This window comes from Triticum aestivum, chromosome 7D, assembly GCF_018294505.1.
Source record: "Triticum aestivum cultivar Chinese Spring chromosome 7D, IWGSC CS RefSeq v2.1, whole genome shotgun sequence".
Taxonomy (NCBI): domain Eukaryota; kingdom Viridiplantae; phylum Streptophyta; class Magnoliopsida; order Poales; family Poaceae; genus Triticum; species Triticum aestivum.
The window spans coordinates 472808803-472835757 of record NC_057814.1 but is presented as its reverse complement, the minus strand read 5'-3'; positions in this window follow the sequence as shown (position 1 = coordinate 472835757).

The following is a 26955-nucleotide window of genomic DNA, read 5'->3' as shown; positions in this document are numbered from 1 at the left end:
GTCTGTGACAGAATTAAGCCTTTGCTGTCCTCAGTCCTGTTAACGGCCCGTTACGGTGCTCGGCCGATACCAATTACGCCCATTTACGACCCATGTAGACCCATTTATCTGACGGCCCGAGGCCCACCGATTCTACAGCCCGTAGGAGGCCCATGGATCCTACGGCATGTAGTAGGGTCAAGGTTACCACAGTCCGTATATGGCCCATGGTTGTTGCGACCACTAGCAAACAAGGGAAAGAGAAGACTAGGAAATAAGTAAGCCTGAAACTAACGCGAGGCTATTAAGGCGATTGCACAGATTACATCCACTGGGCATCAAAGATCGCCACCAGTGCAAATATAGGGAACACCCTACACTATACAAAAATGTTTTGCTGTTTTCTTCAGCCGGTGGCTGCACGTTAAGAACAAATTTTTTATCGCAACAAAACAAAATACAACCATAAAACAAAAGGAAGGTTGGCATAAAAGTTAACAGTCTGGTAGATAAATGCACCACCAGACGTTCAGAAGCTCAGTTCATTTGACCTGACCGTTACATCTTCATGCTGTATTGTCCGATGGAGCACCATAACCTTTGCCTTCATTTCTCCTAGGCTCCTGAACAACATAGCAAATGTCTGATAGTCTAGTTTCAAAACCATGCATATCTTGATGGCATCGAACAATGTCTGTCCTTGGTTCACAAAGGGTCTCTATTAGGGAATGGACTTGTGTCTGGAGCATAGATATAGCATTGTTTTGAGCTTGCATATCTTGATCATGAGGCAGTTTGGACAAGATTGCCTTAATAACCAACCCAGTATTACGCAGGAATGTGCTTTCGGCACTGTTAGTGGATAGGTACTGACCCACTGCAGCAAGAGGTGACATTGCGGTTATAGTTGCCTCGTCACCTTCAGAAGGTGGCGGTTCCACCATTTTTTCCATAGCTTGCTGAAAAGTTGAGTTTTTACATTAGTAGTACCAGAACAGAAGATAGTAAGTTGGCAGCAAAACCAAACAAAATAGCTTTGGTCTATATAAAGAACTTATTCTGGTGAACCCATGTAAAATATTAGTTGTATTTTACTGCAAAGTACATAATAAAACCAGGTTCCAAACATATGACCATGTACCATGGCTAATGTATTGTCTATTTCTTCACATTGTATTAACAGCTAAGGATAAAGAGACAAAGTTTATAATACGGCAAGCATAGTATGATATCATTCATATCACAAAACAACTGAGAATAGACAAACAGGCAATTGTAACATTGTGTGGGCAAGTCGAGCACGAAACTAGATTACAGATCAAGATCAAAGGAACATCACTCCTCTCTTTTAAACCTTGTAAGGTGCAATGATACGCTAAGACAATTGTGTATGAAATTGAAAAGAGTAATAGACATCAGCTGCAAAGCATGTAGTTCAATGCACAAGTCCGAGTAAGTAGTAGTTAAAAGGCATGAGGATTAAGGACTTACAACAGCAGCTTTGACTGATGTAGTCGTGCCCTTCGTCTTGCTGGTGTGATAGTCCTTGAAGATTTCCACAACATTTGGTTCAGGTACTTTTTGGTCCTTGCGGGCTTTCCTCTGCATTTGGAACAAGTCAATATAGATCTGATAATATGGTACAGCGAAAAGAGTGAAACAGCAGCTAATTACAAGAGCATCACAGTGTGCAATATAGCTATGAGATCCTGTCGTCTGTTGGAATTTCACTTTCGTACGGTTGGCCTTGTTCTTTGAACAGTTCACCTACAAGAAGATAGATTTGTGAGGCTCATGCATAAATAGGACTTCAACATGTGATCTGATCACACACACACACACACACACACACACACACACACACACACACACATATATATGTAATGTACCTGATACTTTGGATCAGACTAATGTTTAACGAGGCCTCTCCAGTCTTCATCCGATATATTTTCCACTGGATATGTTTGGGCAAGTTCACTGTTAGCCTTTCCTTAAAAGTGAGTTTTCCTCAAGTTATACCGATATTGTCGCAGAGCAGACTTGAAAACATGGGTGCAAGCTTGTCTGGTTGCATCATCTTGGCTATCCAACTTGAACCTCATCTGTTGAAAATTATGGGAGTCTCATTATCAGCAACCTAGAAAGTATGTGACAAAGCAAGACGATATTACTAGTTTCCATACATAACCATACTTACAGATAAATGGTCGAGGAAGGTGTTGAACTGGTTTTCGTCTTTGTCATTCTTGTACTGAATCCATGTTGAAACGGCAACCGCTACCTCTGATACTAACTTGGCCGACTCTGTAGCATCACGCGACCTTTTTAAACCTGCCTCAAAACGGATCTCCATTCTTCCTCCTCTAGATTTAGTTAACCTATCGAGCATTATCCATGATGTTTGTTTCCTCTTGCGCCTAGGTGCTAGTCCAACAACGAACATAGGAAGTGTTAGTGTACATCAAACTGTGAGACTACATATAAAGAAGCATGCAACTGTAAGTTGACTCCATCAACTACCTTCTTGCTGTTGAAGCTCACAAAGTTCATCTGATCTTGCCAACTCGTCTTGTGTCAAGAGTGCTTTGGAAGTAGTCTCAGGTGGCAAGGGAGCTTGGGAACGTGCTGCTATGTGAGTTGACAAATGAGTAACTCGTGCAGCTGGTGGTACTGTGGAAGGTGTTGCAACAACTAGGGCTATCTCTGCTTGTTTGGTGGCAGCTATTGGTTTATGTTTGGCTTGTTTTGTAGCTCGTGTAGCACGGGATACCCCGTTTGTACAATTTTCCGCTGGACTTTGACCTTCTATTGCACCATCAGCACCAGCAGAATCTGCAGGATTCTTCCGCTTCCTTTTCCGTGTGTCCTTAGTACTAACACCACCCCCTGTCATTCTATGTTCCTTCCTCTCTCTCTGTGCCAAGTTAAGTCAAGCCGACAAGAAAAAGGAATAACAATTTAGTTCTTCAGAACAAATTGATCCGTGATACAGACAAACTGAACTTTGATGTTAGACAACCACATGATAGGAGGATGTAATATGTACGAAAAATAGGACGTCATGAGATAACCAGAACTATGATGTGTAAACTAAGCAGAAGACATTTCACTAAATTAGAAGCAATGCAATGGAAGGTAGACACCATATGAAAGATACTACAAATATCGCTCTACGAAGTTAACAGTGTCTCGTCATAAATGACGTTTAAACAAATGTGAAGCAGTACAAGAAATAAATCATATGCAAGATGCAAACAACATCACACTACCAAGTTAAAGGTCTCTCATCATTAGTGCCATTGCATATTCACAGCATTGCATATTCACAGCTTATGATGTGTAAACTAAGGAGAAGGCATTTCAACAAATTAGAAACAATGAAAGCTAGACACCATATGAAAGATGCAACGAATATCACTCTACCAAGTTAAAACTGTCTCGTCATAAGTTCCATTTCAACAAATTAGAAGTAGTACAAGCTAGAAAAGAATGCGAGATGTAACCTATATCACACTCCCAAGTCAAATGTGTCTTATGATAAGTGATTGTTGCAGGTTACACAACAGTAGTACTTTGATGTAAGAACATGGTGTGATAGACATATATTGTATGTTCTAGAAACAGGAACACGTGTCTTATTCACCAGTATAATGTGTAAAGTAAGTAGATGGAATTCAACAAAATTACAAGCAATACAAGCTAGACATCATACATAACATGCAACCACATATAACAGTGCCAAGTTAGAGGGATCACCTATGATGGTGCACTAGGCGAGACGTGCTCATCATCAACACAACTACGTTGAGTGTCTATGTGTAAGTGCATCTAGTGCCCCTTAGTGATTTTGGTGTATTGAAGACTTATAGGTTAAGGGACTAATGCGTTTGTGAGTGTACACAAATCTATAAGTCTATGAGGAGTTTGATAATTACAGAGAAAATCGACCCCTAAAAATGAAGTTCTTCGACTGAAGACTTTGGATTTCTGAAGACTTTCTGAAGACTTTGAAAGTGAAGAAATTGGTGTGACCTTGAAGACTTGGTATTCATTTGAGGAATATGAAGCGTGAAGACTTTTGTTTTCGTAGTTTCATTTTCTCTTTCTTGAGTCATAGGAAACACCGTACTGTTAAAGGGGGTCGAGGAAATACTAAGGAAAAATTTCCATGTGATGCTCAACTCAAAATCCTACACCTACCAATCCCTTCGAGTGAAGCCATTGGAAATCTCATACAGTTCAGTCATATTCTTCAGTGACAGAGAAAAAGTTCTTCTGGTCTCTGAGGAATTTGTTCTGACTGAGGAGTTAGGAATTCGCCAGTGCGGATTGCCTACACAGTGAGGAACATGATAGCCCTGAGGAATTTGATACTCAAATTTCCGACCGTTGCTGTGCTATGCGCCAGCTGTCCCAAAATATCTACCCACCTAACGGTCATATCATTGAAGGGCATTTATGTCTTATCATGCGGGCTGCTCCCTAGGCTATAAATAGCCGCCCCTACAACCACTAGCTGGTTGGCTGCTCCGAGAGAAACTGACACTTGTCATTTGAGAGCATCCCATCCTCCGAGGACTTTGAGCGAAAATCATCAAGTGAGGAAAAACCCCAAACCCAAACACCTACAAACCCAAAGTGATTGAGCATCACTGAAGAGATTGATCCTGCGTGGATCCGACGCTTGTTACCTTTGAAGACTGTGCTTCTTCCAGACGGTTAGGCGTCATGGTCTAGAGCATCCAAGAGGAAATTGTGGATCGCCGAGTGACCGAGTTTGTGAAGGTTCGGAAGTCACCTGAAGACTTACCACGAGTGATTGGACGAGGTCTGTGTGACCTTAGTTCAAGGAGAATACGGTGAGGACTGTGTGTCCGGGACTGGGTGTCCTCAGGTTTAAATACCTAGCCGCTCCAACCAGACGTACAACTGAGACAGCAGTTGGAACTGGTCTACCAAATCATTGTCTTCACCAAGCCAACTGGTTCTATTTCCTCAACTCTTTCATTTCCTCATTCCTGTGTTGTGCAATTGTTCATATCTGTGTTTGAAGACTTTGACTGAAGACTTTCTCAATTTCCTCAGTTCAATTTCCTCAGTCTGTTTGTCTTCATCCTGTGTTATCCTGTGTTTACGCTTTCTGTACTCTGTGCTTGTTTTCATTTCATCATGATGACTATGCTTGTGTTCTGCTATGCATACTTTTGAGTACTTATTCCGCTGCAAGTAGTTCTTCGCTAAGGAATTTCCTCACCCACAAATTCCTCAGTGAAGAATTTATAAAAATCGCCTATTCACCCCCCTCTAGTCGATATAACGCACTTTCAATTGGTATCAGAGCAAGGTACTCCCTTGTTCTGTGTGATTTTGGTTTAACCACCTGGAGTTTTAGTTATGTCGACCGCAGGTATGATCAAGGTCTCTGCTGGGTGTCCTACCTTCGATGGGACGGACTACCCCTACTGGAAGAATAAGATGCGAATGCATCTTGAGGCAATTGATAACGATCTCTGGTATGTTGTGGAAAAAGGTGTTCCCTCTGTCTCACCCTCACTGAACGCTGCCGATGTGAAGAGATTCAAGCAACTCGATTCTCAAGCGAAGAATATCATATGTGGCCATCTGAGCAAAGGACAGTATGGAAGAGTGAGTGCTTTGGAAACTGCTAAGCTTATCTGGGATAGGCTGTCCAAAGTAAATGAAGGAGTCTCAACACAGCGTGACTCTCGAGTTGATGTTCTTCGCAATCTCTTCAACCGCTTCAAAAGACTCGACAATGAGAATGTTCAACAAACCTTCGATCGCCTCACTGACATCTCAAATGAGCTTCAAGCACTTGGTGCCACTGACATCACCGACCACGAGGTGGTGAAGAAACTGCTGAGATCGCTTGATTCCTCATTTGATACTCTGGCCTTGATGATACAAGAGCGTGCTGATTACAAGTCACTTGATCCCGCTGATATCCTCGAAAGGCTAAACACTCATGAGTTCCAGCTTGCTGAAAAGAGAGATCTCTATGGTTCGAGCTATGGCAGATCACGTGCACTGAAGGCCAAGGCAGTTTCTGAGTCTGAAGATGAAGACTCTGAAAGCAGTCTTGGTGATCCTGAAGAACTGAGCCATGATCTAGCACTGCTTGTGAAGAAATTCCAGAAGCTCTCAAGACGTGGTCGCTTTGGAAGACCCTCAAGGAGCAATGATTCCTCATCCAGTGACTACAAGAAGAGGCTTTGTCACAAATGCAAGAAACCAGGACACTACATTCAAGATTGTCCTCAGTGGGAAAAGGAATCAAAGAAGAAGAAATACAAGGATTACAGTTCTGATGATACGAAGAAAAAGAAGAAATCCTCAAAATCTTCATCATCAAAATCCTCAAAGTCTTCATCTCACAAGAAGAGTAGCTCCAAGAAGGCTCGGGCATTCATTGGCAAGGAAATGGACTCTGAGGCTGAATCTGAAGAAAATGAGGAAGAGGAGGCATCTGAGGATTCCGAATCCGGTGTGGCGAGCCTAGCCCTCGCTGCTGCATTCGTCAGCAAGTCTATCTTCAACTCTGAAGAAAATGACCTCACCAACAAGGCTGATGAAGGCAATGATGACTACGCTCCCACCTATTGCTTCATGGCAAAGGGTGCCAAGGTACTCAAATATGCCTCATCTGAATCAAGTGAAAATGAATCTGATGAAAACCTTAAGCCTAGCTATTCTAAACTTGCTAAGATTGCTGTGAAACAACAAAGGGCCCTTGAAAAGGTTCAAAACATGCTAGACAAGAGTGATGATATGTTGGGTGAAGAAATGGATCGCACTAAAACCTTGACTGAAAATCTTCAGAGACTTCAGACTAGGTATGACAACCTTCAAGGTCATCATAACACTCTTTTGTCTGATCATGAGAAGCTTTCTTATGAATTTCTTCAAAGAAAGCAAGATCTTGAGAAGCTAAGAGTGAGTTATGAAGATCTTCAGAAGGAGCGCGATTCATTACTTGCTCAACAAATCAGCGCTGCTCAGGAAGAATTTGTTCCTCCATGTTTGAAATGCATTGAACGTGAATCTGCTAATTCTTCACCTGAATGTTCAAATGCTTCTAATGCTACAAATTCTTCAACTGTCTCTGCTATCACTAATTCCTCATCTGAGGACATTGCTAGTATCACTGACGATGCAGGGCTGAAGGAATTGTACATGACAGGCATGTACAAAAGCCTCAAAGGGCATCAGACTCTTTGTGATGTGCTTAAAAAGCAGATCCTCAACAGGAACCCTAGGAAAGAGGGTATTGCCTTTGAGAGGAAACTCAATGCTGATGGTACATATTGGAAGCCTGAGCAGTACCCCAAAACCTCATGGGTTGCTGCAAAGGGACCTCCAGTTGATCCATCTAATTTATCTGGCTTTACATGTGAATCTTCTCATTCTTCTGATGAGTCATTTGACTCCAACTATAAACTGTTCAAAAATCAGAATGGTGAAGTATTTGCTAGATATGTTGGCACTAACTGCAGGAACGGTTCTCCTATGAAGAAAATCTGGGTTCCCAAAAGATGCCTTGAAAGTCTTCAGGTGAATGTCCTCATGACACCACCTGTGAGGAATAGGAACCCCAGATCAAATTCTTCATATGGACCAAATTCTTCATATGGATCCAAGTCCTCATACGGACCAAATTCCTCACATGGATCAAATTCCTCAAAAGGATCAAAGTCCTCATATGAACATCATCGTGCTAACAACTCTGTTTCGCAGGGAAGAGCCAAGGGCTATGAATATGAGCATTATTCTTCTAATCATTATGTTCATAAGTCCTCGAAGAATTTCTCTGCTTATTCATATGCTTACCCTAACTCCTCTTATGTGAAACGAAATGGATTGGCTTCTATGCCACCTTTCTCATATGGAGCTCGCAGAGTGATGAACTCTTTGCCACCCCTTCAGATGTGGGTGGTGAAGAAAAAGAACTAATCTCTTCTGCAGGGTCAGGTCTCCAGACGTACTTGAACGTCTGAAGAATTTGCTGGAGACCTGAAAGTTGCCTGAAAGGACGCAGGCTAATCATGAAGAAATGAACTTTCATTTCTCACGTCCTCATACTGCTTTATCTGTTCTATTGCTTGATGAAATTGATCTGATGAATTGATGTCATATTCTTCACTGATGAAGTATATGAAGTTCGTAAGCTGCACTAATTCATCTGCAGGATGATCAACCCAAAGCCACTGAGTGGGTCCTCGATAGTGGATGTACAAATCACATGACTGGTGACAAGAATCTATTGATTGATGCTCCCTTATCACCATCGCATCTGAAGCATATCATCTTCGCTGACAAAGGCAAAAGTCAGGTATTGGGTCTAGGTAAGGTTGCGATCACAAAGGATCGACACATGGACAAAGTCATGCTTGTCGAGTCCTTAGGATACAACCTCATGTCTGTCTCAATGCTTTGTGATCTTGATATGGTAGTTGTCTTTGGCAAGTATCGTTGTGTTGTGGTTATGGAAGCTGACAATTCCAAAGTCTTCGAAGGCTTTAGGAGAGGAGACTTGTATATTGTTGATTTCTCTACAGGACCGCAACCAGCCGTGTGCCTACTTGCAAAAGCTTCAGAAGGATGGCTATGGCATCGACGACTTGGTCATGCAGGCATGAGGAATTTGCACACGCTTGCGAAGAAGAAGCATGTCATTGGCATTGAGAATGTCAAATTCCTCAAGGATCACCTATGTGGAGCTTGTGAAGCTGGAAAGATGACCAAGGCTAAGCATCCAGCGAAGACTATCATGACCACTACTCGACCATTCGAATTGCTTCACATGGACCTCTTTGGTCCTAACCATTACTCAGCTGTCACAAATGACGCATCTCTCTATGGGCTTGTTATTGTTGATGATTACTCTCGTTACACATGGGTACACATTGTTACTTACAAACATGAAGTGCAGGAAGTCTTCAAACGATTTTCCTCGAGGGCTTCAACCAACTTTGGTGTGAAGATCAAGCACATCAGAAGTGACAATGGAACTGAGTTCAAGAATTCTGGTCTTGATGACTATCTTGATGAACTTGGTATTACTCATGAGTTATCTGCTCCTTACACTCCTCAGCAAAATGGCGTCGTGGAGCGCAAGAACAGAACTCTTGTTGAGATGGCTCGCACTATGCTTGATGAGTACAAGACGCCTCGTCACTTCTGGATTGAGGCAATTTATACTGCGTGCCACATCATCAACAGGGTATATCTTCACAAATTCTTCAAGAAGACTGCCTATGAACTCCTCACTGACAAGAAACCCAATGTGAGTTATTTCAAAGTCTTCGGTGCTAAATGTTGGATTAGAGATCCTCATCACAATGCTAAATTTGCACCGAAAGCACATGAAGGTTTTATGCTTGGTTACGGAAAGGACTCGCACACCTACAGAGTCTTCAACACCGTTCTTCACAAGGTTGTTGAAACTGTAGATGTGCGGTTCGATGAAACTAATGGCTCGCAAAGAGAGCACCTACCCTCTGTGATAGATGAACCAGCACCTGAGGAAACTATCAAGTTCAAGGCTACTGAGGATGTCATTCCTACCGAAGAATCTGCTGAAGAATTCATTCCAGAACGTGAAGAACGTCGAGCTAATGCACCTGAAGAAATTGCTGAAGAAAATGGTGCTGAAGAAAATGCTGATCAAATTCCTCGACGACAACCTACTCATCCTCGCGTTGCAAAAGAAGTGCAAGTTGAGAAGATCATCGATGACATTGAAGCACCAGGTCCTCTCACACGCTCAAAAGCTTCACATTTATCTAACTTTTGTGGGCACTATGCTTTTGTCTCTATCTCAGAGCCCACTAAGGTAGATGAAGCATTTCTGGAGCCTGAGTGGATTCAGGCCATGCAAGAAGAATTACATCAGTTCGAGCTCAACAACGTTTGGGAACTGGTCAATCGTCCAGATCCTCGCAAACACAATATCATTGGCACAAAGTGGATCTACCGCAACAAGCAAGATGAAAATGGCCTTGTGGTGAGGAATAAGGCACGGCTAGTAGCTCAAGGCTACACACAGGTTGAAGGAATTGATTTCGATGAAACTTTTGCACCTGTTGCTAGACTTGAAGCTATTCGCATATTACTTGCTTATGCTAACCATCATGATATCACTTTATATCAAATGGATGTGAAAAGTGCATTCCTCAATGGTAAGCTTGAGGAAGAAGTATATGTTGCTCAACCCCCAGGTTTTGAAGATCCTAAGCATCCTGACAAAGTCTTCAGACTAAATAAGGCCCTCTATGGCCTCAAGCAGGCCCCTCGGGCGTGGTATGATACTTTGAAGGAATTCCTCATGAAGAAAGGCTTCAAACCCGGTTCACTCGACCCTACTCTTTTCACTAAATCATATGATGATGAATTGTTTGTATGCCAAATATATGTTGATGACATCATCTTTGGCTGTACTGACCAACGTTATAGTGATGAATTTGCCTATATGATGAGTGAAGAATATCAAATGTCTATGATGGGAGAGTTGAAATTCTTCTTAGGTCTTCAAATTCGTCAACAGCGCAATGGCATATTCATATCTCAGGAGAAATACCTCAAGGATGTACTGAGGAAATTCGGCATGCAAGATTGCAAAGGCGTCAAAATTCCTATGCCCACAAATGGCCATCTGTGCACTGATGAAAATGGTATTGACTTCGATCAAAAGGTATACCGCTCCATGATTGGTTCTTTATTGTACTTATGTGCATCTAGGCCAGATATTATGCTTAGTGTTTGCATGTGTGCCCGATTTCAAGCTACACCGAAGGAATCACACCATAAGGCTGTGAAGCATATTCTTCGATATCTAGCTCACACACCAACACTAGGATTATGGTACCCCAAGGGCTCGGCTTTTGATCTCGTTGGATATTCTGACTCTGACTATGCTGGTGATCGTGTGGATCGCAAGTCAACATCTGGTACATGTCATTTCCTCGGACGATCTTTGGTCTGTTGGTCCTCGAAGAAACAGAACTGCGTATCACTGTCTACTGCTGAAGCTGAGTACATTGCTGCTGGTTCTTGCTGTGCTCAATTGCTGTGGATGAAGCAAACTCTCAAGGACTACGGCGTCAACGTGAAGAATGTGCCTCTCTTCTGTGACAATGAGAGTGCCATCAAGATTGCTCACAACCCAGTTCAGCACTCAAAGACAAAGCACATTCAGATTCGTCATCATTTTCTTCGCGATCATGTGTTGAAGGGCGACATTTCTATTGAGCATGTGAAGACTGAAGAACAGCTAGCCGATATCTTCACAAAGCCCTTGGATGAGAAGAGATTTAGCAAGTTGCGGTGTGAGCTAAATATCTTAGAATCTTCGAATGTTCTTTGAAAAGGACACTCATCCTAACACTTATGCAAAATTGATGACTTAGATGTGCAACACATGAAGAAACGTTTTTCTTCAATCAATGAAGAATAACACTCTAAGTGTGAAGAAATTAATGAAGAATTTGATTCTCAGAACCCTACGACAATTGTACGCGGTGTCTGAAATCATCATTCTTATACGGTGGGTCACGCCACCACAAAAGTTGAAAATCTTCAATTTGAGTTTTTCCTCAGTTTTGAAATTCCTCAGTTGTTCATATTCTTCAACTTTGCAAAATCTTCACTGTTTCCGTCGTTTCTCTTCATTGGCTATATATATATATATGAGTTTATGTCCTCTACAGCATTCACTTATGGCTAATTCTTCAAGTTGGTTTTTCTGCTAAGTGAATGTGATCGGACCCTTCCCCCTCTATGCTATACTCAACCCAATCTATTCACAAATTCTTCATGTGCGTTCTATTTGAAACTCGTTCAAAATCTTCACTGTGTCCTTGTCAGCTGAAGAATTTGCGAACGGAACTTTTAACTTATCTTATCCAAATTTTCGGCTTTGCCGCTCAAACCGTTCCGCTTCCCACGATATACTTATCTATTCACCCACGATCTAACACGATCTCCACTTCTCAGTACGTGGGTGACACATGTCATGCGAATGAGAAGGGTCAGGGGCACGTTCGTCCAATTTCTTCGGGCGAACCGTTTTTCACCGTGGCTATAAATACCCCCTCTCCCCTTCCTCACTTCTTTTACTCCGCTCGACCTCTCTCCAAGCTCGAGCTTCTCAAACCCTAGCGCCGCCGCTACATCATCGTCGCCGGTGAGGAAGAGCTTCACTGCCTCGACCTCGTCGCCGCCGTACTCACGCCGGCCGCGGAAATCTTCACTCCGCCGCCGCCGTAGCCGTCTTCCTCCGCCAAGTTAGGGCGTGGAAGATCTGCACAGACGAGCTTCACTTCTCCACATCCCAGTTCGTCGTGTTCTTCGTTCAGGGTAATTAAAAGTTACTTTTACTGCCCACTTTGATTCAAATGTTTACTACAAAATCTTCAAAGGTGTTTTTTCTTCAAATCCTCACACACTAAACACCTCACATGTCATCTGCTCTTGATTCGTTTCTCTAAGCATCACTTTTCTTCAAGATTCCTCAATTGTGTGGATCTTCGATCTATACAACTCTGGAACCTAAGACAAAGAACGCTTAGTGAAATTCTTCAAGACTCATCTGGTCAAATTCCTCAAACTTGTTCTTATTGAAAAACCTTCTGAGAACGCATATGACCTCTCCAAATTCCTCGCAACTATACTCTGTTCACAGGTACTCATGTCCGCTGCTGAATCACTAGGTTCTCATCAACTTAACTCATTTGCAGCGTTCCTTGAAGAAAAGTTGCATACTTCTTCAGAGAGTTCAATTGTTCAAATTCCTCAACTAAAGAAAATGGCTAATGAAAAGAGGCCACAGAAAGGAGGAAAGAGGCCTGAGGTCAATACTGCCTTTGAAATCCCTGAGGACATTTATGCTGGGTACTGCACACCCCCTGAGGAAGATAAAAATCAGCGCAAGGTGCGCATTCAGAGGATAGAAAGGAGATGGGCAAAAGAGTGGAGGGAGTACAGGTATGTGACTCCAAAATACATGAAGAAATTCGCTGTTACTCCTCCATGCTCAAGACCTCCATTGGCACCTGGCCAAGAGGCAGATCCCACTAGCATCAAGCGCGGTGAGGATTTTCCTGAAGAATGGGCCAAGCGCCAGGCCAAGTTGGCCAAACAGGCAAAAGATGCAGTGAGGAAATTCAACGAAGATTCCACTGCTGCTGCTGCTGAGGCCTCTGTAAGGCCGAAGAAATCCATGGCAAAGAAGCCTGCGCACAAGCCAAGTGCCTCTTCTTCAATGCCCTCACGGCCAATTTCCTCAGCTAAGCCCTCACGGCCAATTCCTCAAGCCGCTCCTGCTCCTCCAAAGTCCTCAGCTGCTCCGACAAAATCCTCAGCACCTGTGCATCTTGCCACGTGCCAAAGGACTACAGGCATCTCTATTGCCTCAGGAGCTTCAGCTAGTTCCTCAGCTGCACCAAATTCTTCAACAGGACCCTCTCTGCTGAAGACAAAGACCACTGCTGGACGAGGCTCTCGCCCAAGTCCTCAGAAGAAGCAGGTCGCCTTCCAAGTACCGTCTGATGAAGACGAAGCTGATGATGAAGAACTTGCTGAAATCATCAGAGACAGGCAAGTCAGGGCCGCTAGAGCCAAGGGCACAGAAGTGCCACTGCTTTTGGATCCAAAGCTGATCCTCGACTATATTGATCTCTGGCACAAGGACCCAAACACTCCTATGCCTGATTTCAAGTTGACACCTGGCCAAAGTCACATGCTGACCCATTTCATCAGTGAAGAAAAATGGAAATATGAGAAGGCCAGGCAACTCAAGAAAGCACAGTACAGGAAGGAGAAGTTTCTGAAGAACAACGTTGTCTCTATGACAACTGATGAACTCGTAAAGCTCCAGTCTGAAATCAAAGTCCTCAGCGATGATTTCAACGCTTACTATGCTGATTGGAAAGGAGCCAAGGTCAGGTTCGTCAATCTGACGAAGACACTCACTTCAAGTGCCGCTGCCCCTGTGCATATTGAAGTCACTCCGGCTGAAGCATCTGCTCAGCAAACTGAAGAACATGCCAGCACCGCTGATGACAATCAGGCTGCTGGAAGATAATGTGAGTTCCAGGGCACCCACTAGCGGTGCGCCTGAAGAAAATGAAGAGGTCAGGGCAACTGCATCAGTTGTGCCTGAAGAAAACTGCACCAAATTCCTCTGCTCCACCTGCGCCTACTCCAACTCCAATCCTTCCATCTGCATCAGATGTGAAGAAGACCAAGGCTGCAGAGCGTGCAGCAGTGAAGAAAAGGAAAGCATCAGCTTCTTCAGATTCTTCTGCTCCGAAGAAAATGAAGCCTATGACCAGCTCTTTTGCAAACCCGATTGATGCTGTTCCAATCTCAACCATGCCATCAAAGGACCTTGTTCCTTTTGGTGAAGAATATGTGATCCCTAGCGGATCTGATGAAGAAACTCCTTCTGCTGCTACGTCAGAGCAGATGGATGAAGAAATTGAAGTGGATGAAATCCCTTCAACCCCAGTTGTTTCCTCGCCTGTGCCTCAGTTTACTGCTGAAGAGGCCGGCGTTGAAGAAATTGAAGATGAAGATGTGGACATTGGCTGTACCACACCTGTGATGAATGATGACTTTTGGGAAAGTCAGCACCCCAATTCTCCACTCTTCACTCCACTGCAGCAAATTCCTCAGTCCCCAGTCACTACAGTTCAAATGGGATCTGATGAAGCTCATGAAGACATTCCAGCCGCTAGTGCTGAAGAAACTGAAAATGAAGAATTCAAGAACCAGGCTGCCACTGAAGAGGAACCAGAAATTCCTCAGCCTGAAGAACCTGAGATTGCGATTCCTGAGGTTGTGATGCAACTCACTGACACTCCTCTGCCCAAACCAAAGGATCCATTCTCCAGGAAGCAAAAATTCAAGACTGATGCCTTCTTTGGCGAGCATGTATTCTTCACTGATTACAACCCTTATGACTCTGCTCGCATAAGGAAGAGGCGTTTCTGGACTGCCAGCCAGGCAAATTTCTATTCCTCAGTGCTGTTCGACAAAGACAAAGTCTTCGATCATGAGCACATTCCTCACGTGGACATGGAATCTCTGCCGTGCTTCGTGCCAGTCCTCAGTGTTCTTCACGACGCTGGACTGTTAAATTTCTGCACTGACATCTGTGATTGGAATGAAGAACTTATTCTTCAATTCTATGCAACGCTGCACATCACCGGAAATTCTGAAGATGTGAATTCATGGGTGCTGGACTGGATGTCTGAAAACACTCACTACAAGGCACCAGCTACTGAATTGCTTCGTGCCTTACCTCTCAGTCCGCCCCTTGAAGGTGCTTGTTGCGTCTACAATGAACCTGAGCTAACCGATCACTACATGCAAGTGCTGATGAAGCCTTTGAAGCCAGGTCAGACCTCAAGAACAAAATTCCTTGTGAAGGAATTGTTGTATGTGCCTCGGACTGTCTATCGCATTCTGACGAAGACATTGAGTCCAATCAAGGGCCACGACTCAAATGAAGAAGAAGTCGTTGGCATCATGAAGAATCTGCTTTTCAATATCATTCATGGCATTCCCATCAACTTCCATGATTTCTTCATGAGGACTCTGGCTAATGTCGCCATGTCACCATTTGAGTTGAAGCCTTATGCACCTTGGATTATGAGATTCATCAGGACAAGGTCTTCACTCAACTATAAAGCTGATACACTGAACCATTGCAGCTACTTGCCCCCAATTGAAGTCCTCAAACGGACATTTTCCTCAGCTGATGAAAAGGGCAAGGCTACTGCTGTAATTGATGAAGGCATTCGTCCATTGGATGGACAATTTCGCAAGGCTGCATCCTACTCCACCAATGATGACTCTGCCACCCATGACTCTGCCGCCAACGCACCCAAGCAAAATCCTCAAGGCACAGCACCCAGGGTGATGACTGACCGTGAGCTTCTCCTCAGTCTTCACCAGAAGGTTGATCGCAATCATAAATGGGTCAAGCGTCAGTTTGGTTCAATTCTTCACAACATGACTGCTACCCACAATGCAGTGAAGAAAAACCACTACTACCTTCATGAAATCCTCAACCGCACCTGGGCTGTTCTGTCTCAAGTCTATAGTGAAGAAGATCTGAAGACAATGGGTCTCAAGGACGATCTTGACTGGGCTGCACCTCCTCCGAAGAAGTACAAGAAGGTCAAGGTTCCTTCCTTGGTGGCCAGCTCCTATTCTTCATCACGTGACACTGATGAACATGAAGATTTGGACGACACTGCGGCAGGCCCTACTCCAACAACCGACCCCAACAACGCTGACGCTCCTTCATCACCTTGATATTCTTCAGGGGCGTTAGTCCTCATTTTCGACCCTTTTGGTCATTTGATGACAAAGGGGGAGAAATTTGAGTTAGTCTTCAAGCGGGTCTATCTTAATGGGCGTTTTTTTTAAGTTGCAACTCTCGTTCTTTTGAAGACTTTGCTGGATCGAGTTGTAAACTTAAACTCTATGGTGACCTGATACTTTTGCTGTTTCTTCTGCATGCTATTCCTCGTTAATGTTATTGCACGCATGCTGAATTACATCAGTCACCATATTTCATCATGCATTTCAAATTCTTCATATATTATGTCAAATGCGTGTATGAATTACAAGATATAGGGGGAGATCTCCATGATTCAACTCTTCAAGTGTGCATTGCTTCAAAAGCAAATTCCTCACTATGCACATCTTCAGGGGGAGTTCTTCTATATCTTGCAATCAAATTCCTCAATATCAGTATTTACACTTCATATGTTTATCCCCGTTGAAAACTTAACCTATATTGTCATCAATCACCAAAAAGGGGGAGATTGTAAGTGCATCTAGTGCCCCTTAGTGATTTTGGTGTATTGAAGACTTATAGGTTAAGGGACTAATGCGTTTGTGAGTGTACACAGATCTATAAGTCTATGAGGAGTTTGATAATTACAGAGAAAGTCGACCCCTAAAAATGAAGTTCTTCGACTGAAGACTTTGGATTTCTGAAGACTTTCTGAAGACTTTGAAAGTGAAGAAATTGGTGTGACCTTGAAGACTTGGTATTCATTTGAGGAATATGAAGCGTGAAGACTTTTGTTTTCGTAGTTTCATTTTCTCTTTCTTGAGTCATAGGAAACACCGTACTGTTAAAGGGGGTCGAGGAAATACTAAGGAAAAATTTCCATGTGATGCTCAACTCAAAATCCTACACCTACCAATCCCTTCGAGTGAAGCCATTGGAAATCTCATACAGTTCAGTCATATTCTTCAGTGACAGAGACGAAGTTCTTCTGGTCTCTGAGGAATTTGTTCTGACTGAGGAGTTAGGAATTCGCCAGTGCGGATTGCCTACACAGTGAGGAACATGATAGCCCTGAGGAATTTGAACCTCAAATTTCCGACCGTTGCTGTGCTATGCGCCAGCTGTCCCAAAATATCTACCCACCTAACGGTCATATCATTGAAGGGCATTTATGTCTTATCATGCGGGCTGCTCCCTAGGCTATAAATAGCCGCCCCCTACAACCACTAGCTGGTTGGCTGCTCCGAGAGAAACTGACACTTGTCATTTGAGAGCATCCCATCCTCCGAGGACTTTGAGCGAAAATCATCAAGTGAGGAAAAACCCCAAACCCAAACACCTACAAACCCAAAGTGATTGAGCATCACTGAAGAGATTGATCCTGCGTGGATCCGACGCTTGTTACCTTTGAAGACTGTGCTTCTTCCAGACGGTTAGGCGTCATGGTCTAGAGCATCCAAGAGGAAATTGTGGATCGCCGAGTGACCGAGTTTGTGAAGGTTTGGAAGTCACCTGAAGACTTACCACGAGTGATTGGACGAGGTCTGTGTGACCTTAGTTCAAGGAGAATACAGTGAGGACTGTGTGTCCGGGACTGGGTGTCCTCAGGTTTAAATACCTAGCCGCTCGAACCAGATGTACAACTGAGATAGCAGTTGGAACTGGTCTACCAAATCATTGTCTTCACCAAGCCAACTGGTTCTATTTCCTCAACTCTTTCATTTCCTCATTCCTGTGTTGTGCAATTGTTCATATCTGTGTTTGAAGACTTTGACTGAAGACTTTCTCAATTTCCTCAGTTCAATTTCTTCAGTCTTTTTGTCTTCATCCTGTGTTATACTGTGTTTACGCTTTCTGTACTCTGTGCTTGTTTTCATTTCATCATGATGACTATGCTTGTGTTCTGCTATGCATACTTTTGAGTACTTATTCCGCTGCAAGTAGTTCTTCGCTAAGGAATTTCGTCACCCACAAATTGCTCAGTGAAGAATTTATAAAAATCGCCTATTCACCCCCCTCTAGTCGATATAACGCACTTTCACTACGCACGTGTTGTCTTGCAAATCATCTTGGGGGTTGGAGGAGTAGAATCTATAGAGGCCCTCCATTCGCATGGAGCACCTTTATCCGCTGCCTTGCTAACTTCCTTCCACTTTATTGATTTTGAATTGTCAAGTAAAACCGACAAGAAAAAGCAATAAAATTCACTCTTCAGAACTCATTCGTGCATGATACTGACAATCACTAATTTGATGTAAGGCAAACATATGATAGCAGGATGGAATATGTACGAAAAACAGGATGGCATGGCATATTCACAACTGTTTGTGTAAACTAAGTAGAAGCCATTTCAACAAATAAGAAGCAAGGCAAGCTAGACACCACATGAAAGATGCAACCAATATGACTCTGCCAAGTTAAAAGCGTCCCATCATAAATGACATTTCAACAAATTAGAAGCAGCGCATGCTATAAATCATATGAAAGGTGCAACTAATATCACACTTCATATACTAAAGGTGTCTCGTTATATTGATTGATGCGGGATACAAAAAAAAACAATAGTTTTATGTAAGGACATGCTTAATAGATAGATGTACTATGTACTAAAAACAGGAAGGCATGTCACATTAACAGGTATAATGTATAAACTAAGCAGTATAGCACATGCAGTTTAACCAGATTGGAAGAATTACAATCTAGACACCATATGCAACATGCAACCACATATCACGCTGCCAAGTTAGAGCAAGCACCTGCGATGCTCGTGTAGGGGAAATGCGGTAATCAACTACAGAGCTACATTCACTATCTTCATCTAGCCTTGCTGTTTCTTGAGAATCATGTTGGGAGGCTGACTTTGCATTCTTTAAATGAGGATCTTTACTCACAGTAGTCCACTGGCCTGACTGCCTCATCATAAGTGATTGATGAGGGATACAGAAGAACATTAGTTTGATGTAAGAACATGGTTAATAGACAGATGTACTAGTATGTACCAAAAATAGGAAGGCATGTCATATTCAAAGGTATAATGTGTAAGCTAAGCAGATGTAATTTAACCAAATTGGAAGCAATACAAGCTAGACATCCGGCTGGAGTGGTGAGCATGATCATCTAGGACCTGAGAGCCTAGTGGGAGGCGGGCTGCTTCGGCACCATCATGGCTTTTTAGTTGGCTTCTAGGTGATGCATGTTTGTGCTGGACTTGTCACTGGCTCGGCCAATGCCCTGATTAGCTATTTGTCTTCTAGTGCTCCCGGGATGGTGGTTCATGTAAAAAATATCTTTCCTTATCTTAATAAAGACCAACTTCGGCCTTTCGAATACAAGCTAGACACCATATGCAACATGCAACCACATATGACACCGCGAAGTTGAAGCATGCACCTGGGATGGTGGTTCATTGCGAGCGAGATCATCAACTCCAGAGCTACGTTTACCATCTCCATCTGCTGACACTACACCCTTTAAAGTGCTGAAATGTGTCCGGCCTAGCCGCGTACGAAGCTGGAGCGACTTCTCTCTTTTCTTTTCTGTTTCTGTCAAGGAGTCTGAAATACCCTTGCATAAAAACACAATAGTGAGAGTATGGGTGAAGTGTGTGCAGAATTAGTGCACTGTAAAAGTAGCAGATAGCAGGTGGCTGAAAAATAAATGACAGGAGACATATGATATCTCTACAACATTGCATGACAAACAAAATTAGCTTCTACTCCGTATGATTTTGTAATATATGAGCACAGGGATGGCTGGAAAATGCAGGTACTCCTCCAGCACACCACCACATGTGGTCCTATCAAAATAACAGTCGACTGAAAATAAATAGGTCAGTCAATTTTTTATGAACCGTCCGATCTATAAGGAACTGGCAGATGGCCTTCGTTTACCTCCCGCCAGTCACTATTAACGATCTTTCTCAAACCGCCAGCGACCACTGGCCCAGACCCCTGCCTCTGCTGCCCCGCCCTCCCCTCGACCTCACACCACTGCCATGCTTGGAATCGCCCCTCGGCCACCCCTTTAATCCCGGCCGAACTCCAGATTGGGCGCTAGCAGCTCTAGGCCCCACACACCCCTAAGATAAACACCGAGGCGCTGCTTCCCTGGCGTAATAGGCGGACTAGCGCCTGTTACACTGGGGAATGCTTCCTTTAATTGGGAATCAACTGACTAGGAATTGAAATCCAGGGGGGCGACGGACCTCTAGCTAAGGTGAAATAGTATGTGAGTAGAAACCTTGTGCATCGCGAGTTACTAGGAACATCTAGTATCAAGAAGAAGCGGTCAACTAGTGTCTTCTATGGGATGAATACCGTGCAAGCAGACACGTAAGATTTGCACGAATAAGGGAAGAGGACTACCATTTCCGGTTGGCAGTGTTGTGTCCTCCATATGTCGCGGCGATTTTCTTCTTTTTGCCGGGGGAACCGATGTTTTGTAGGAGGGTGCAGCCTTGGACGAACCCATGGCCAAATTGTTGACTGTGTTGCCGTGGCCGTATGTCGGCGGAGGGGAAGCAGATCCGAGGCGGCGAAGGACGGCGTAGCAAGAACAACTCTGGTGCGGTGGACGATGGTGAAGTTGGAGCGGCAGCGGTGAGGCACAGGACGACATGGTTGAACTGGCTCGGGTATGGATAGCTCGGCCTCGGCTTCAACTACTAGCCGTGGAGGGCGTTGCAGTTGAGGTTACGGTGGACGACGATATCGGGGTATCGACTCTAGCTTGATGGAGGAGGGTGGCGGTTGATGGGTGGGATGGGGTGGCAGACGGAGGATGCCGGGGTTTGACGGCTGGTGGAGAGGTAGTCTTGGCGCCCACGGAATATGAATGGGGAATCGGACGGGGTGCGGGGGCCGTGGGGAGCTAAGGGAGAACCATGTTTCGGTCTAGGACGTGCTTGTTTTTGGCTTTTTTGAACAGATGGGACGCGCTTGCTTAAAATTTGGGGAAAGTACAAACTTCCCCCCTCTTAAATTTTGGACCTACAGCAGGTCGAGGTAGGATGGTAATCCCAGGTGTCCCAAATAGTGGGCGGGAGCAATTTCGGCCGCGCGCATGTGTGCTTAGGCGGCCATTGTGTATGAATATTTTTCGGAGGCGGTTGCGTGGCGTCTAGATGAAGCTACAAACCTACCCCGGTTTAGACCTTTGGACGTCGGGCCAGTAGGTTTCACGTGTCAGAGTTAGAAAAGTAATTTCCTTCTACTACCAAACATTGGTCTCATGCGGTTTCGGGCGAGTAGAGGCTCTTTTGGCGCTTCGTTCGAAATTTTGAAGCAGAAGCGTTCATGTTTAGAGTACTATTGAACTTTGAGGATTGACCTAAATAGACAACGTTAAATTTCACCTTGTATGTTTGAAAACCTCATTAAATTATGCGCTTCTTTTTTAAAATTTTACACTTGAAAATCCTACAATTATGATTATTTTGGAATGGAGGAGCTAAATTTGAATCTATTTTGTACACGACTATATATGCTGTTATGTGCAAAAGCAGAGCAAAGATTGGTGCCCCCATAATTTAGGTATGATTTACAAATGCCATGATATCGAATTCAAATAATTTAATGGACTTCAGGTTGAATTCGAATTTTTTAAACCACCTTAAGTTGAATTCAAATGTATGCTAGTTCATAGCTAGCTATTTAGAATGTTCATTGTGTAACTTTCATATGTATAATGTGCTTTACACACACAATATGAACTATACTCACGTTTATATTCGATTGCTAAAGCGATGCATTGTCTGGAGTTCAAAATACTAACTATGTGGATCAATTATGTCGAATAATAACATAGACATGCTCAAATTCAATAGAATCTAGATGTCTGATGGATCAATGACCGTTCCTTACGCGAATTGCAAATATCATGATCCCATCCTAATATTTGGATACAATTTATAGTTTTAATCAATGTGTACATCAGTATTTTACGTGTAGTTTCACTCTCCATCGGTGGTCTCTTACACATGCTCACACACTCTCTCCCAAGGTATCTTTCTCGTAGACATGCTCTCGATATAACCCTCCCTCCCTCTCGTAACCATTTATGACTGTTTTCATTAACCTTTATCACAAGCACTATTCCTCTCACAAGCAAGCACACGCACAATCCCCATCGACCCTTTCTATATACATAGACCTGCCTACGTGTCTCCCGTACGCACATTATCTTTAGGCCTGTCTCTCACGCACTGTCTCACACCTCTCTTCCTAATCGATGAGTATGATTCTAGCAGAGCATTATGTGGATGCCCCTTAAAGTTAGGTTGGATGAATAGTAATATCAGAGATAAGGGGTTACCTTAGTCCGAGACCCAGGGTTACAAATCCTAGCTGGCTTTGTCCGGGGACACAGAGTCCTTCCCGATTCTGCTATCTTTGTCTTGTACGACTAGTCATCCATGGGTCTCCCTAAATGCGTCACGGGCTGACCAATGTGGCGCAGGACGGAACCGAACCAAGGGCCTCACCTCGGCCCACCGGACCTCACGCGATGACTGATGACACACAAGTATAGGGGATCAATTGTAGATCTTTTCGATAAGTAAGAGTGTCAAACCCAACGAGGAGCAGAAGGAAATGACAAGTAGTTTTCAGTAAGGTAATGTCTGCAAGTGCTGAAATTTGAAGTAGCGGAGTAGTTTGATAGCAAGATAATTTGTAACGAGCAAGTAACGATAGTAGTAGCAAAAGTGCAGCAAGGTAGCCCAATCCTTTTGAGGCAAAGGATAGGCCAAAACGGTCTCTTATGATAAGCAAAGCGTTCTTGAGGGTACACGGGAATTTCATCTAGTCACTTTCATCATGTTGGTTCGATTTGTGTTTGCTACTTTGATAATTTGATATGTGGGTGGACCGGTGCTTAGGTGTTGTTCTTACTTGAACAAACTTCCTACTTATGATTAACCCTCCTGCAAGCATCCGCAACTACGAGAAAAGTATTAAGAATAAATTCTAACCATAGCATTAAACTTTTGGATCCAGTCGGTCCCTTACGGAATAGCGCATAAACTGGGGTTTAAGTTTCTGTCAGTCTCCCAACCCACCATCTAATTGCTATTCCACAATGCATTCCCTTAGGCCCAAATATGGTGAAGTGTCATGTAGTCAACGTAAACATGACACTACTAAGGGAATCACAACATACATACTATCAAAATATCGAACACATATCAAGTTCACATGATTACTTGCAACATGATTTCTCCCATGACCTCAAGAACAAAAGTAACTACTCACAAATGATAAACATGCTCATGATCAGAGGAGTATTAAATAGCATATTGGATCTGAACATATAATCTTCCACCAAATAAACCATATAGTAATCAACTACAAGATGTAATCAACACTACTAGTCACCCACAAGCACCAATCTATAGTTCCGGTAACAAGATTGAACACAAGCGATGAACTAGGGTTTGAGATGAGATGGTGCTATTGAAGATGTTGATGGAGATAGCCCTCCCCAAGATGGGAGAGTTGTTGGTGATGATGAGGACGATGATTTCTCCCTCCGGGAGGGAAGTTCCCCGGCGGAATCGCTCCGCCAGAGGGCAAAAGTGCTCCTGCCCAAGTTCCGCCTCGAGGCGGCGGCGCTTCGTCCCGAAAGTCCTCTCCTTATTTTTTTCTAGGTCATAATGACCTATATACCAGAAGATGGGCACCGGAGGTGGGCCGAGGAGGCACAACCCACCAGGGCGCGCCTGGGGGCCCTGGCACCCAGGTGGGTTGTGCCCACCTGGTGGGCCCCCTCTGGTAGTTATTTGCTCCAATAATTCTTATATATTCCGTAAAAATCCCCGTGAACTTTCAACTCATTTGGAGTTGTGCAGAATAGGTAGCCTGATGTAGCTTTTTCAGGTTCAGATTTCCAGCTGCCGGAATTCTCCCTCTTGGTGTGTACCTTGTTAATTATGAGAAAAAATGCATTAGAATTGCTCCAAAAAGCATTATTATGGATATAAACATTATAAATAGCTGTAAGAAAACATGATGCAAAATGGACGTATCAACTCCCCCAAGCTTAGACCTCGCTTGTCCTCAAGCAAAAACCGAAATCGAAAACATGTCCACATGCTTTGAGAGAGAGGTGTCGATAAAAACAAAATACGGACATAGAAGCATCATGTTGATTATTATAACAACAACAAAATTAAACATAGGACTTTTATCATAGAGCTTTTATCATATACTTCTCATGAATAAGTAATAGTTCATCACACAATCGAAGTATAATGCACAAACTCTATTAGAAACCAACAAACTATGTTCCCAGTCAACTTTGCAACTAAAATTCATCATCTTTTCAGGAAGGGTCACGTGTTGGAGCCTTTAGGCAAGTCCACATACTCAACCATCATATAGTCTTCTATGATTGCTAACACTCACCTTGTACCCATGAGAAAAACGTTTCAACCCGACACAAAGAAAGATAGGGGCTTATAGTTTCGCCTCCCAACATATTCACCTCAAGGGTGGTGTCAAGAATAATAACTCATGCTGTCTATATTCAACTGGACATATGTGCCTAGATCTTTCCTCACCACATGATGCTTGCCAAAGGAGGAAAATAAAAGGAATAGAAGGGAAACTTTGACTCTTTGCATAAAAGTAAATACATAAAAGTAAAAGATAGGCCCTTCGTAGAGGGAAGCAGAGGTTGCCATGCGCTTATTTGTTTGTATGCTCAATTCCTTAGTGCAAAATAATGCCATGTTGTATTGCCCCTTAAGATGACAACCTTTATTATGCAGTCTGTCGCTTTTATTCTTTGCCATCCAAGTTCGTACAACACTCAATTTTCTCTTACACTAAATGATCTCACAATTTTAGAAGCAATTTTTATTGCCTTTTTGCACCAATGACAACTTACTTGAGGGATCTTGCTCAATCCCTAGGTAAGTATGGTGGACACTTGAAAATAAGATTTGGGTTTAAGGGTTTTTGGATGCACAAGTAGTATCTCTACTTAGTGTGGAATTTTTGACTAGCAAACAATGGGGGCAAGCATCACATGTTAAAGGATCTATGACAATATGACTTCTATGTGAATATAAACAAACATAAACCATTAAGTTGTCTTCCTTGTCCAACGTCAACAATTTTGGCATATAATATTTTGATGAGGGCTCACAATCACAAATGATTTCTAGGATAGTATATTTATATGTGAATCTTCTCTTCCCTTATTAATTCTTTCATGAGTTGCATCATTGACTAATGCTATGTTTGTCAATCTCTAATAAAATTTTCTACTTATACTTTTCCTTATGTGGTGCCATCACCTACCATATGATTAGTATATAATCTTACTGATTTATTTCTTTCCTTTCTTTTATCTATTTCCTTTCTCTTTTTCTTTCTTTATTTCTTTTCTTTTATTTGCAACATGGAAATAAAGGAAGCAAAAACTCAAACTAAACTTTATTATATAACTTGCACATGATTACAAGGATAGATCACTAAGCAAACTCTCAAAGAAGAAAGGATCAAACTAAAATAAGTAAAAGCAAAAAGATAGTGGGGTGATACGATACCGGGGCACCTCCACCAAGCTTGGCGGAAGCCAAGGGGAGTGCCCATACCCGATACTCAGTTCTCCTTTGGTGGTGAAGAAGATGGTGGTGGTGATGAAGTAGTGTTCTCGGATTTCCATGGCAATGGTGGTGGTGAGAAAGTGCGGGGTTTCCCCTTCGCTTCCTCCAGTTTCTGATGGAGAATAAAATTATCTATCCTCAACTCGTCGTTATCCATCTCGAGTTTTATTATCTTCTTTACGCCTCCATGCTCTCGTTTTTGAACCGGGGAGGAACCGATTCATCTTCTTCTTCTTCGGAGGTCCAGCTATAGTGCCCCTCATCCCCATAGGACTTGGGGTTTGTGATGAAATCAGCAACATAGCTCCCACCCTCAGAGTCTTGGGAAGACATAATTTCAGATCTAGCAGGAAAGCAGCAAGAAAAGAGAATAGAGGATTTCTCTGCGATACGGTGACTAACAAGTTCGGGAAGTATATATAGATTTTTTTATCTTGGAGGACAAGCATACAGGAGAAAAACGGAGTACAGAAGGTGTCCCAGGTGGGCACAACCCAGCTGGGCGCGCGAGGCATTGTGCCCACCAGGAGACGCTTCCTGGAAGTTTCTTTACTCCCAAAATTCTTAAATATTCCAAAACTAATAAAAAATATTTTTGCGGATTTTTCGGAGTCCGTTTACTTACCGTATCACGTACCTCCTTATTTTCACGATTCTGGAGTGTTCTAGAAGGACTCTTTTATGTGCTCTTCCGGTGTCAAAGTTTGGATACTATTACTTTCAACATTAATGGGCGTACCTGAGATATAATGCTTTATTCGTTGCCCATTGACAACCTTCGGGTTAGTACCTTCGGGATTATTTATTTTGATGGCTCCAGACTGGTAACCTCCTCGATGACATATGGGCCTTCCCATTTTGAGAGGAGTTTTCCTGCAAAGAATCTAAAACGCGAGTTGTACAAAAGAACATATTCTCCAACTTTAAACTCACACTTTTGGATTCTTTTGTCATGCCATCTTTTAACTTTTTCTTTGAATAATTTTGCATTTTCATAAGCTTGGGTTCTCCACTCATCTAGATAGCTAATATCAAATAT